This window comes from Tupaia chinensis, unplaced genomic scaffold (genome assembly GCF_000334495.1).
Source record: "Tupaia chinensis unplaced genomic scaffold, TupChi_1.0 Scaffold000042_2, whole genome shotgun sequence".
NCBI classification, from domain to species: domain Eukaryota; kingdom Metazoa; phylum Chordata; class Mammalia; order Scandentia; family Tupaiidae; genus Tupaia; species Tupaia belangeri.
In genome coordinates this window covers 285,802-296,701 of record NW_006159498.1, presented here as the reverse complement: position 1 = coordinate 296,701, position 10,900 = coordinate 285,802, and the positions used below count along the sequence as shown (strand labels likewise).

Genomic DNA, 10,900 nt, shown 5'->3' with positions numbered 1-10,900 from the left:
GCACCAAGCTGGGCACGGGAGAGTGGCCGGGGTGACCTATAGGCGAGGGGGCTGAGCCACCAGGCAGGAAGAGACTCCTAGGCCTCAGCTGAGTGGACACCTGCTGGAACCGGGAGCAGGCATGCAGGGACCAGGACCAGGCATGGGCCTCCCAGGAACCTTGTTCCACTCTGTGGAGGAGCCCCCTGACCCCCCAGACCAAGCAGTACTCCTCACTCTCCAGGCCTCGGGTCAGCAGTGGGAAGGACAGAGGAGAGGATGAGAGTTTGAATATGGGGGGGACATCCACATTGGGTCTCAGCACCTGGCCTCTCCAGACACCTGGAGCCTGATCCAGGACCCCAGCTCCCACAAGCAGGGAGGCGTGTTAAACTTCCCAGGCTTGCTTGGGTCTGATGGTGACAGGGACCTGCATTCTGAGAAGCTGCTCTGTCCTGGTTTTGGAAGGGGACAGAAGAGGAAGGTCTGGGAGCTACTGGGATGAAAGGGGGTAAACTGGCACAGTTTGGGGGCAGCAGGAAGGGTCTGGAGTCCTGTTGGGTGGAACGTGCTGCTGTCTATCTGCCTGGGTGGTCTCTGTGAGTCTCTGGGCTGGCGGGCTGGCTGGCTGGCTGGCTTTCTTTTTTTGAGAGGTTTTTGCTATAGGGCGTGTGCACCAGCCAGAGAGACAGAGAGACAGAAAGCAAGAAATCACCCCTCAGGAGGGATGGCCACGCTGCAGTCCCTTCTCCTCCATTCTCTTCTCTGGATCTTGGGCATGCACGCACATGCACCTGGCGTGAGTTTAAGCCACCGGGTCCAGAACTCAAACCGTGGTCGACCACGTGGGAGTCCAGCGACATAGCCATTACGCCAACTGCTGGTCCCCGAGGCTCTGGGCTTTCTCTGGAGCTCTGAGGGCTCATCTCTTTTGTCTTTGGCTGAGTGACTTTGGTCAAGTTGCTTCCTCGTCTGTAACATGGGCAGTGCTCAATGGCAGCTGCTGTGTTGCTTAAAAAGGGAAGGTAGGCTCAGCCCCAACAGCAGGTAGCAGCGGCATGGCAGTATCAAAAGGTTTAATGTGGCACTTCCTGCCCCTGAGGCTGGCGCACACTTGATGTCCTGTCACCTGGGCGTTGGGACAGTTTCTTGCTCGGTTTCCGACTCCACTGCGGCAGGTATTCATTGCTCACCACTCTTCGTCCTCCTTCCTGTCCAGCCTCCGTCATGGAGCAGGGCTAGTCTGTTGGCACTGGCGTTGCAGATGGAGCCTGTGGGGCAGTGATCCCTGTGGTCCCTGGGGCCTGCCCCCCTCCTCTTTCCGGCAGTTCTTTCCCTTCCTGGCCCTCATCCTTCCGGGGGCCGTGCAGACACCTGGGCTGGGCCTTCCCTTCATCGCTCCTGGTCTGGCCTTCCACGGGGCCTGAGGTCCCAGGGCCTGTGCTCCATTGGCCTCCCCGATCCTCAGGAGCCTCCACCTTCAGGGAGGCCCGGTGGAGTGAGAGGGCCTTCGCAGTGTGTCGGCGTGTTTGCTGGGGTGCACTGGGGTGGTAGAGGCATTCGAGATGAGTTTAGAGGTTCAGAGGCCGCCGCAGGCCACTCACTTGGTGGGAAAGCTGTCTCCCAGTCACAGTGGCTGTGGACGTGTCAAGGAGAATGAGTCGTGGAGTGCCAGTGCTTTTCAAGACGTGCACGTGCTCCCTGGAGCGGAGAGAAGCTCTCAGAGACAGAAGGAGAGTGAGAAAGCACTGCCGGGGATGGTCAGGCCACAGTCCCTTCTGCATTTCTCTCCTCTTTTCAGGGTTTAGGGCATGCCCGCATGTGCCCAGCTGCCGTTTCTCGAGCCGCTGGGTCCAGGACTTGAAGCACGCGGTCGGCCACCTTAACCAGAGCTGTGCCCTCCCCCTGGCCCTGTACCGCCCCTCTGTGGTGAACGCGACTTGGTGACTGCTGGTGAGCTCGCAGAGTGCAAGCATCACCCCTTCAGTTTTAGAAGTTGCCCGAAGTTTCCCGTGCCCGCTTGTGCCGGTCCCGACCTGCCCTCTCTCAGCCCTCTCTCGCGCTGACTCGCTTTCTGGCTTTAAACTGACCGTTCTGAATGTCTCTGTGAGTGGAATCACACACCGTGTAGTGGGTTTATTGTGTGTCTGGCTTGTTTCACTTAGCATAATGTTTTTTAAGTTTATTCATGTTGTAGCATGTATCTGAATTTTTTTAAGAATTATTTTATTTATTTACTTATTTAAATTTGACCAGAGAGGAACAGAGCGAGAGAGAGAGAGAGATGGAGAGACAGAGAAAGTGAGAAAGCAAGTCATCGTGGGATTCGAACCATGGTCTCCCATGTGGGAGTCCAGCGGCCTTAACCACCTGCTGGCCCCTGTGTCTGTACACTTTGCGGCATGGTTATAGTATAGCTTATCGAGTTCCCGTAGCTCTGGCGGCGGGAGGAGCGATAGGGTCTATCTGCTCAACTCCGCTTAGGCTCTGGGCGCGCCGCGGCCTCTCAGGCTCCCAGCATGCACCCTGTCAGCAGCCAAGATGCCCAGGAGGAAGGTCAGCTCAGCCCAGGGGGCGGCCAAGGAAGAGCCCAAGAGGAGATCGGCTAAACCCGCTCCTGCGAAAGTGGAGACGAAGCCTAAAAAGGTGGCAGGGAAGGCTGAATCTTCAGACGAGAGTGCAAACAGAAGGGAAAAGGGAGCGAAGGGGAAACAGCCTGAAGTGGCCAACCCAGACACTAAAGATTTACCTGCAGAAAGAGGAGAAGCTAAAAAGGAGGACAGTCCACCCTCTGAGGAAGCAGGCGAGACAGAACCAGCCTGAGTAATGTCATATCCCATGTCTTGTCAATGGTCCCTGTCTCCCTTCTTGTACAATCCGGAGGAATATTTTTATCAACTATTTTGTAAATGCAAGTTTTTTTAGTAGCTCTAGAAACACTTTTAAGAAGGAGAGAATCCCATCTCATCCTATCTTTTAAGTGTAAATGTATTTTTTAAGAGGTGAAATCATTTACTGGTTGTTTGTTTTTCAGTACACCCAGGGAATAGTGGGGTATTGACTCATAGGAGGCTTTGACTCTCTTGCATGTCAGTTTAACATTCCATAGGTGGGGGCGGGTGGGTAGTTTTTATATCCTAAATACAAAGCATATGAAATGGCAGTTTGGAGTCACAGTCATGCATTTCATGCATCTTAAATATTTTAAATGACTTCTGTTATGTTTTTTAGTAGTATTATTTCCTAAAGAAAGCCACCCTGATTGTTGCTCTCCCTGTCAGAACTGTGTGCACTCTGTGGCACCTTTGGTCGTGGTGGTCCAGTTGTCCTAATAACTCTGTTAATGTGCTGTGAAAGATTGGCGGTTTGAGCATGTAGTGTGTGTGACACCACATTGTGATCTGGTGGACTTACGTAACAGCTTTCAACATCTGAAGACAGTGGTTCTCAATATCCTAAAAGACGCCTACAAACTTGAAGCTGGCATGTCTCTAGAATAACTTACAAAGAATCGCGATACTTGGCTTTTTAAACTTTTGGTATGTACGTTAGGAACTGGGTACAAATTGGAATGTCTGTACTGATGCTTGACACAGCCAATAAATCTCAGTTACAAAAGAAAAAAATAGTATAGTTCATCATTTCACCAGTTATTGATGTTTTTAAGAGTTTTGCCATAGGGCACATGCGCTCGCGGAGAGAGACAGAGACGGAGACAGTGAGAGACCATAGGGCACATGCGCTCGCCGGAGAGAGACAGAGACGGAGACAGTGAGAGAGAATGTGAGAAATCACCCCCCCCCAAGGGGGATGGCCACACCACAATGCCTTTTGTATTCTTTTCCTGGGATTTTGGGCATGCATACACATGTGCCTGGTGTGATTTTTCAGGCCTCCAGGTCTGGGACTCAAATTGCTGTCGTACGCGTGGGAGTTCAGCACCTTAAACACTACGCTACCTGTTGGCCCCCAGTTAATGACTATGTGGGCCGTTTTTACTTTGCGGCTATTATGGATAATGCCCCTGTACAAGTTTTTGTGTGAATATGTGTTTCCTTTCTTTTGGCATGCTTGCACATGCACTGGCCTCATCTTAAAGGCCAGGGTCTAAGACTGGAACTGTGCTGCAGTCCATGTTGGATCCAGCACTTTGCCTCCATGACACCTGCTGATCCTGAGGGCATGTGTGCTCACAGAGGGAGAGAGAGAGAGAGAAAGAGAGGTGAGAATACTGTCTACGGGATATGGCCATGCCACAGTTGATTCCCCTCCATCTCTCCATTGTGTTGGGATTTGGGGCATGCATACACATGTCCCCAGTGAATTTTTCAAGTTGCCAGGGCCAGGGTTCAAACAGCATGGTTGATCATGGCATCTGGTTCCTGTAACCACCAGGCCACAGGACTGGCCTCTGTGATCCATTTTGAGTTCATTTTTTACATTTATTATTTAACTTTATTTATTGTTAGTATTATTCTCCAGTTTGGTCAGAGAGAGGGAAAGCGAGAAAGCAGTTCATTAGGTCTGGGACTTGAACTGCGGTTGGTCATGTGAGAGTCCAGCGCCTTTAACCACCATGCCACCTGCCAGTCCCATGTATGATTTAAAGTAAAGACTTAAGGTCTAAGGTCTTTTTTTTTTTTTTTTTACTATGGAATTCAGTTACTTTAGCATAATTTGTTGTAAGGACTGTCTTCCTCCCACCAAATTGCCTTTGCCAGAGTCAGCAGGTGGTGTGGTAGTTAAGGTGCTGGATTCCCACATGGCCGACTACGGTTTGAGTCCTGGACCTGAGGGCTTGAAAATGGCACCAGGTGTGTGTGTACATGCCCAAACCCCAGAAGAAGATGGAGACGGGATTAAGTGCAGCCGTTCTTCCCTGGGGGTGATTTCTTTCTTTCCTTCTCTCAGTCAATTTTGTGAGTACACGTACCCTATGGCAAAGCCTAAACAAAACAAAACGAAAAACAAATTGCCTCTTCAGTTTTGTCAAAGATCAGCTGTTGGCACGGCCTTGGCGATGCAAGTGGTGGTGTTCGAACTGCAGTGCTAGAAGCGTCCTGGCTGACTGGGCCCAGGTTACCGGCTCAGCCTGAAAGCACGCTGGTGCACGGATGTGCTCCGGAGCCCACGGACTCAGGGAAGCGGAGCGGATCGTAGTGTGACGAGACCTTGTGGAGGGTGCTTCTCTGAGAACTCCTTTTCTCTTCAGTTAATTTTTAAAAAGTCAGCTGTCCCTCAATTTGAGGGTTTTTTCCTGGTCTCCGTTCTGTGTTAGTAATCAGTGTCTGTTCTGCTGGCGCATAGGCAGGGCCATTTATTTCTTCCAGGGCACATTTGGCCATGTCTGGAGCAATTTTTTTCTTTTTAAGTTTTTGCCACAGGGTGCACGTGCTTGCCAGAGAGACAGAGAGAAACAGAGAGGGGAAATGGGGTCTCACCCCCTGGGGGGATGGCCACACCACAGTCCCTTCTCCATTCTTCTCTCAGGGTTTTGGGTACGCGCACACACACCTGGCGTGATTTTCAAGTTGCTGGGACTAGGATTTGAATTGCCGTCAGCCACGTGGAGTTCAGCCCCTTAACCATAACACCACCTACTGGTCCAGAGAGACTTTTTTTTTTTCCCAAGAAATAGTGTATTTAACTTTATTTATTTAATTAATTTATTTTAATTTGATCAGAGAGGGACAGAGTGTGAGAGAGAGAGAGAGAGAGATGGAAAATGAGAAAGCAAGCGCGCAGGTCCAGGATTCAAACTGTGGTCGGCCATGTGTGGGTCCAGCACTCTTAATGGCTGCGCCATCTGTTGGCCCCAAAGAGACATTTTTTTGATGGTCGCACTTGAGGGGTATGTGCTTGTAACTGGGATCTAGTGAATAGAGGGCAGAGGACAGTCCCTTCTGTCAACATCAGAGCATTATGGGCCAGAATGTCCGCAGTGGTGAGACGATAAACCCTGCTCTGTCACTCTGCCGGCACCACACCGTCTTGTTCACTGTGGCTCCACAGTAAGCTGTGAAATCAAACAGTATATGTTCTGCAAGTTTGTTCTTTTCCAAAATTGTTTTGGGTATACTAAATCCTTTGCATTTCTATATAGATTTTATAGTTAGTATAAAAACAGCCTGCTAGCCTTTTTTTTTTTTTTGCTATAGAGTGCATGTGCTTACCAGAGAGACAGAGAGAAAGAGAAATCACTCTCCTGGGGAAGATGGCTTTGCAGCAATGCTTTCTCCATTTTCCTCTTGGGATCCTGGGTGCACATGTGCCTGGCTTGATTTCTAAGCCACTGGGTTCAGGACTTGAACTATGCAGTTGGCCATGTGGGATCCAGCACCTCAACCTCCATGCCATCTGCTCACCTGAGCCTGGTAGATTTTGGTAGGTATTACCTTAAGTGTGTAGATCAGTTTGCAGAGAATTGCCATCTTAAAATGCTGAGTCTTTGAGTCCATGAACATGGTATATTTATATTAAATTTTTATCTTTATCTTTTTTTTTTTTCCGCTATAGGGCACATGTGCTCGCCAGACAGACAGACAGAGAGAGACATAGAGACAGAAAGCGAGAAATCACCCCCCAGAGGGGATGGCCACGCTGCAATCCCTTCTCCATTCTCCTCTTGGGATCTTGGGCATGCACGCACACGTGCCTGGCGTGAGTTTAAGCCACCGGGTCCGGGACTCGAACCGCAGTCGACTACGTGGGAGTCCAGCGACATAGCCATTACGCTAACCATTGGTCCCTATCTTTATCTTCTTGATTGAATTATTTTTCTTTTTTCGAGAGAGAGGTTTTTTGCTATAGGGCATGTGCATTCCCCAGGGAGACAGAAAGTGAGAACACCCTCCCCCCCGCCCGAGATGGCCACACTGCGGTCCCTTCTCCATTCTCCTCTTGGGTTTTTGGGCACACACTCACACGTGTCCAGTGTGAGTTTTAAGCCCCTGGGTCTGGGACTAGAACTGTGGTTAACTATGTGGGAGTCCAGTGATGAAACCATTACACCATCTGGTCCCAGAGTTTTTTATTTAAGACAAGTGATGCTGGTTTTTCCACTCTAGTGGTAATAAAATTTTTTTCTTTACGTTTCTTTAAGTAAGAGTTGATTCTTAGGAGAATATCAAGTACATTATGTACTTAAGTAGACCAATGTCCCAAGTTCTTTTTTTTTTTTCCTTGAGAGGTATTTTGCTATAGAGCGCATACACTTGCCAGAAAGACAGAAACAGAAATCACCCCCCAGGGGGGATGGCCGCACTGCAATCCCTTCTCCTCCATTCTCCTCACGGGATCTTGGGCATGCACGCACACGCTCCAGCCACTGGGTCTGAGACTCGAACTATGATCTACTACATGGGAGTCCAGCGACATAGCCGTTATGCCAACTCCTGGTCCCTAATGTCCCAAGTTCTGCAGTGTATTCCTGTAGCTTCGGGAACATTGTTTATATCAGGTGCCCCAAAATACAGGTGAGGGCACTGAAGACCAAGGTGAGGAACAGCTCAGGGTCACTCAGTTTGTTGCAGGACCAGATCTGAGACCTGGCCTCTGACCCAGCCCTGGTCCTGACCATTCACCTTCATGGCGTACCTGTTAAAGGGCTTGGTGGCTATGAGGAGCCAGCCCGAATCACTGCAGCCTATCTCCAGAGGTATTTTTCTCTTCTCAGAAGTCTCCATTTGATGTGGCATTTTGTGCAAAGTGGTCAGGCCTTCTGCAGTGTCCCCCTGCCTCTGTTCCCGCCTTGGTGAGCCCTGCTCCTGGGGACACCTACACTGTGATCCTTCCTGGGAGAGTCAGGAGATGCATAAGTCTGGGGCTTCTGGGATTGGAGGAGTGGCAAGTATGGGGCTTCGGGTCCTGGGGACCTGACCCCTGTACCAGCAGGCTGTGGGACTCAGGCTGTGCTCAGCAGTCAGGGCAGGAACAGCAGCTGCAGAGCCCGAGGTCTCGGCACGGGACTCCCGCTGCCCTTGTTGGGGCTTCACACAAGCCCTGTAAGGCTGCCCCGTTTTCCTGCAGCAGTGGGAAACGAGCCTAGACGAGCGCCCAGGCCCCACAGCTGGCTGGTTGCTGAGCCGAGGTTCAGAGCCAGCGTGAGGGCACCACAGTGTGTCCCTCGGGAGGAGACGGTGCCCGTGCAGAGCGCCGCCGGCTGCCACGCCCTCGCTTTGGTGGAGGTTGCGCTGAAAGCAGGTCACTGAGCAGCCGGTGGGAAGGAGTCTGCATGGCTGTGGAGCACTCCCACCTCCTCTGTGCTGTCGGAGCCTTGCCATGTCCTGTGACCCCACGCCTTGTTGCCCTGTTTGGTACGGTGGGGGTTAGAAACAGACCACAGCCTCGGCCTCCCAACACCCCGGCCTTGCAAACGTGCTCTGCAGTGGGTCTTGCAGAGTGTGCACGGGGGCGCCAACACACTCTCCCTGGACGCATGTGCTGGCTAGATGGGGCAATCCCGGCCTGCAGCGCGTAGCAGGGCCCGAGGCCTCCTGGGTCTGCCCTGTCTGATGCAGGGCCAAGGTGTGCGTGTCGGGGCAGCCCGAGAGCGTCTGCACTGGCCACCTTGTGCCAGGCTCTTTGCAGGGTGGGCCTTGCCTGTCACTTACCTGGAGCCTGGAGGAGAGGACATCAGGGGTGTTGGGGTTGGGTGGGGCAGGGCGCCCAGGGAGAGCCACATTTGGCTGTGGCTGGGGGGGGGGGCGGGGGGGGTGGCCTGCACACAGGCTGTCCCTGCTCTGAGACCCCGGCCTCTCACAGCTGGTAAAGATCAGCTCCCGAGCCCTGCTGTGCCTGCAGGGGAGCCTGCGCTCGGCTCCTGCTCGGCTCCTGCTTGGCTCCTGCTCGCGGCTGCTGGTTTGGATTCGGCTGCTGTGAGCGAGGTGCGTTTTTCTGTCTCCAATGTCCAGTCGAGACGTAAGCAATGTTACATTTTAGGTTAGAACGACAGCAAAGGCCAGGAGATGGTGTAACGGGTATGTCACCGGACTCCCATGCCGTCGGCTGCGATGCAAGTCTCGGACCTGGCGGCTCAAAACTCACCGGTCATGCCGGTGCCCGCCCAGGATCCCGAGAGGAGAGTGGAGAGAAGGGACTGGCGCGGCCATCGCCCCTGGGAAGCGATTCCACACTTTCTGTCTCTTTGTCCCTCTCTCTCCAGCAAGCGCACGCAGCCCGTAGCAAAAATCCCTCTCAGAAAAACAAAACAAAACAAAGCAAACTGATGTCAGGGGGGGATAAAATTCCGCACAAGGCCTTGGATATCACGTGGGGAGGGGCCAGGGCTGGGTCTCCTTGGGGAGAAGCGCAGTCGCCTGTCGCCCGAGGTGCAGCCACCCCTGCCCCCAGGCTGGGAGAGGGCCCTGAGCCCTGCGTGTCTGTCTCTGAGTCCCTTGGGCTCCGCCTGGTTCCTCGGGTGACAGCGCCCAGCTTGAGCGAGCTCTCGGCTTCTTCGGCCTGGCACTTCCCCTGCCTGGAAACACCGGCTCTGCCCACCGCCTTTCCAGCCCCGCCTCCCGCTCCCCTCTGCCTCACTGGCTCTGCCAAGTGCCACAGCGCCCTCCCACCCTGGGGACCTGTGCTCTGCCTGCGGCCCACATTCCAGGGCCCACACCCAAGCTATGACTCTGGCTCGTTTACTTCCCAGGAGGAGGAGGGGCAGTGATTCTTTTTATTTTATTTTTTAAGCATCACTTTATTTAACTTTATTTATTTATTTATTTGAATTTGACCAGAGAGAAACAGCAAGCAAGGGGGGAGAGGGAAGGGGAGGAAGTGAGAAAGCAAGCTGCCAGGTCCGGGGCTCGAGCCGTGGTCGGCCATGTGGGAGTCCAGCGCCCTTAACCACCGCGCCCCCTTCCGGCCCCGGCAGTGACTCTTTCTGTTGCCAGCTTTGTTGAGACGGAGCCCAGAGCGGGTGCTCGGGTCGGGGCAGGCTCGGAGCTGTAGCCGTAGGCACCATCTAGTCCCAGGACCCCCGTTGCCCGCCCGCCCCAGCCCAGCCCCTGGCAGCCACAGGGCTCGGTTTCTGTTGGCGTGCCTGTCCTGGACGTTCCCCAGAGGCCGCCCACGGTGTCTGTCCTGTGTCCGCCGTCCCCCACGCTGTTCAGGGCCCACACCGTGACAGTGCGGGCAGCATGTCATTAGGGCGAAGCCTGTCTTGGCCGTGGTGTGGCTGGGCCGCCCGCCCGCCCCAGCCCAGCCCCTGGCAGCCACAGGGCTCGGTTTCTGTTGGCGTGCCTGTCCTGGACGTTCCCCAGAGGCCGCCCACGGTGTCTGTCCTGTGTCCGCCGTCCCCCACGCTGTTCAGGGCCCACACCGTGACAGTGCGGGCAGCATGTCATTAGGGCGAAGCCTGTCTTGGCCGTGGTGTGGCTGGGCCGCTTTTGTCCCCTCGTCGGTCGGTGGGCAGTGGGGTGGTTTCTGGGATGGACTGTTTGCAGTTCAGTCGGGGAAGGTGCTGGGGCTCCTGCTTCCCAGACGTGTGTGTGCGCGCGTGTGCATGTGTGCGTGTGTGGGGGTGGTTCTGTATCATGGGATTCCTGGGCCTTCTTGGAGAGGTGAACAGGAACCCCGCCCAGGAGTGCGTTTCACTCCTTCCTAGGAGGGACCCAGTCCCCCTTTTCCTTCCTCAGATGGTCAAGACCAAGAGGCTAGGGCAGGAAGCTGACCCCTCCTTTCTGGGGTCAGCAGGGGCATGGCTCAGGAGCCCTGTGACACGGGGCCCAAGGCCTCCCAGCTGTGGAGTTCCGTGGAAACACCCAGCGGGCAAACAGGCTGCCGTGGGGCGGACAGTGGCGACATCCTGAACAAGGCCCGGCTCTGGGCTGTCTGGTCCTCTCTGAGGCAGATGTGCTGGCCTGCCCACAACCCGTGTCTGTGCTGCAGGGCTGAATGGGGGGCGGGGGGGGGGGGGGGC

At 54.0% G+C, this 10,900-nt stretch overlaps 1 protein-coding gene and 1 pseudogene across 4 annotated transcripts in view; both read left to right on the top strand.

Moving 5' to 3' along the window:
* MGRN1 (mahogunin ring finger 1) overlaps positions 1-10,900 on the top strand; it is a 48,177-nt gene that overhangs the window by 612 nt on the left and 36,665 nt on the right. The window lies entirely within an intron of this gene.
* Positions 2,317-2,895, top strand: LOC102468090 (non-histone chromosomal protein HMG-14 pseudogene; annotated as a pseudogene).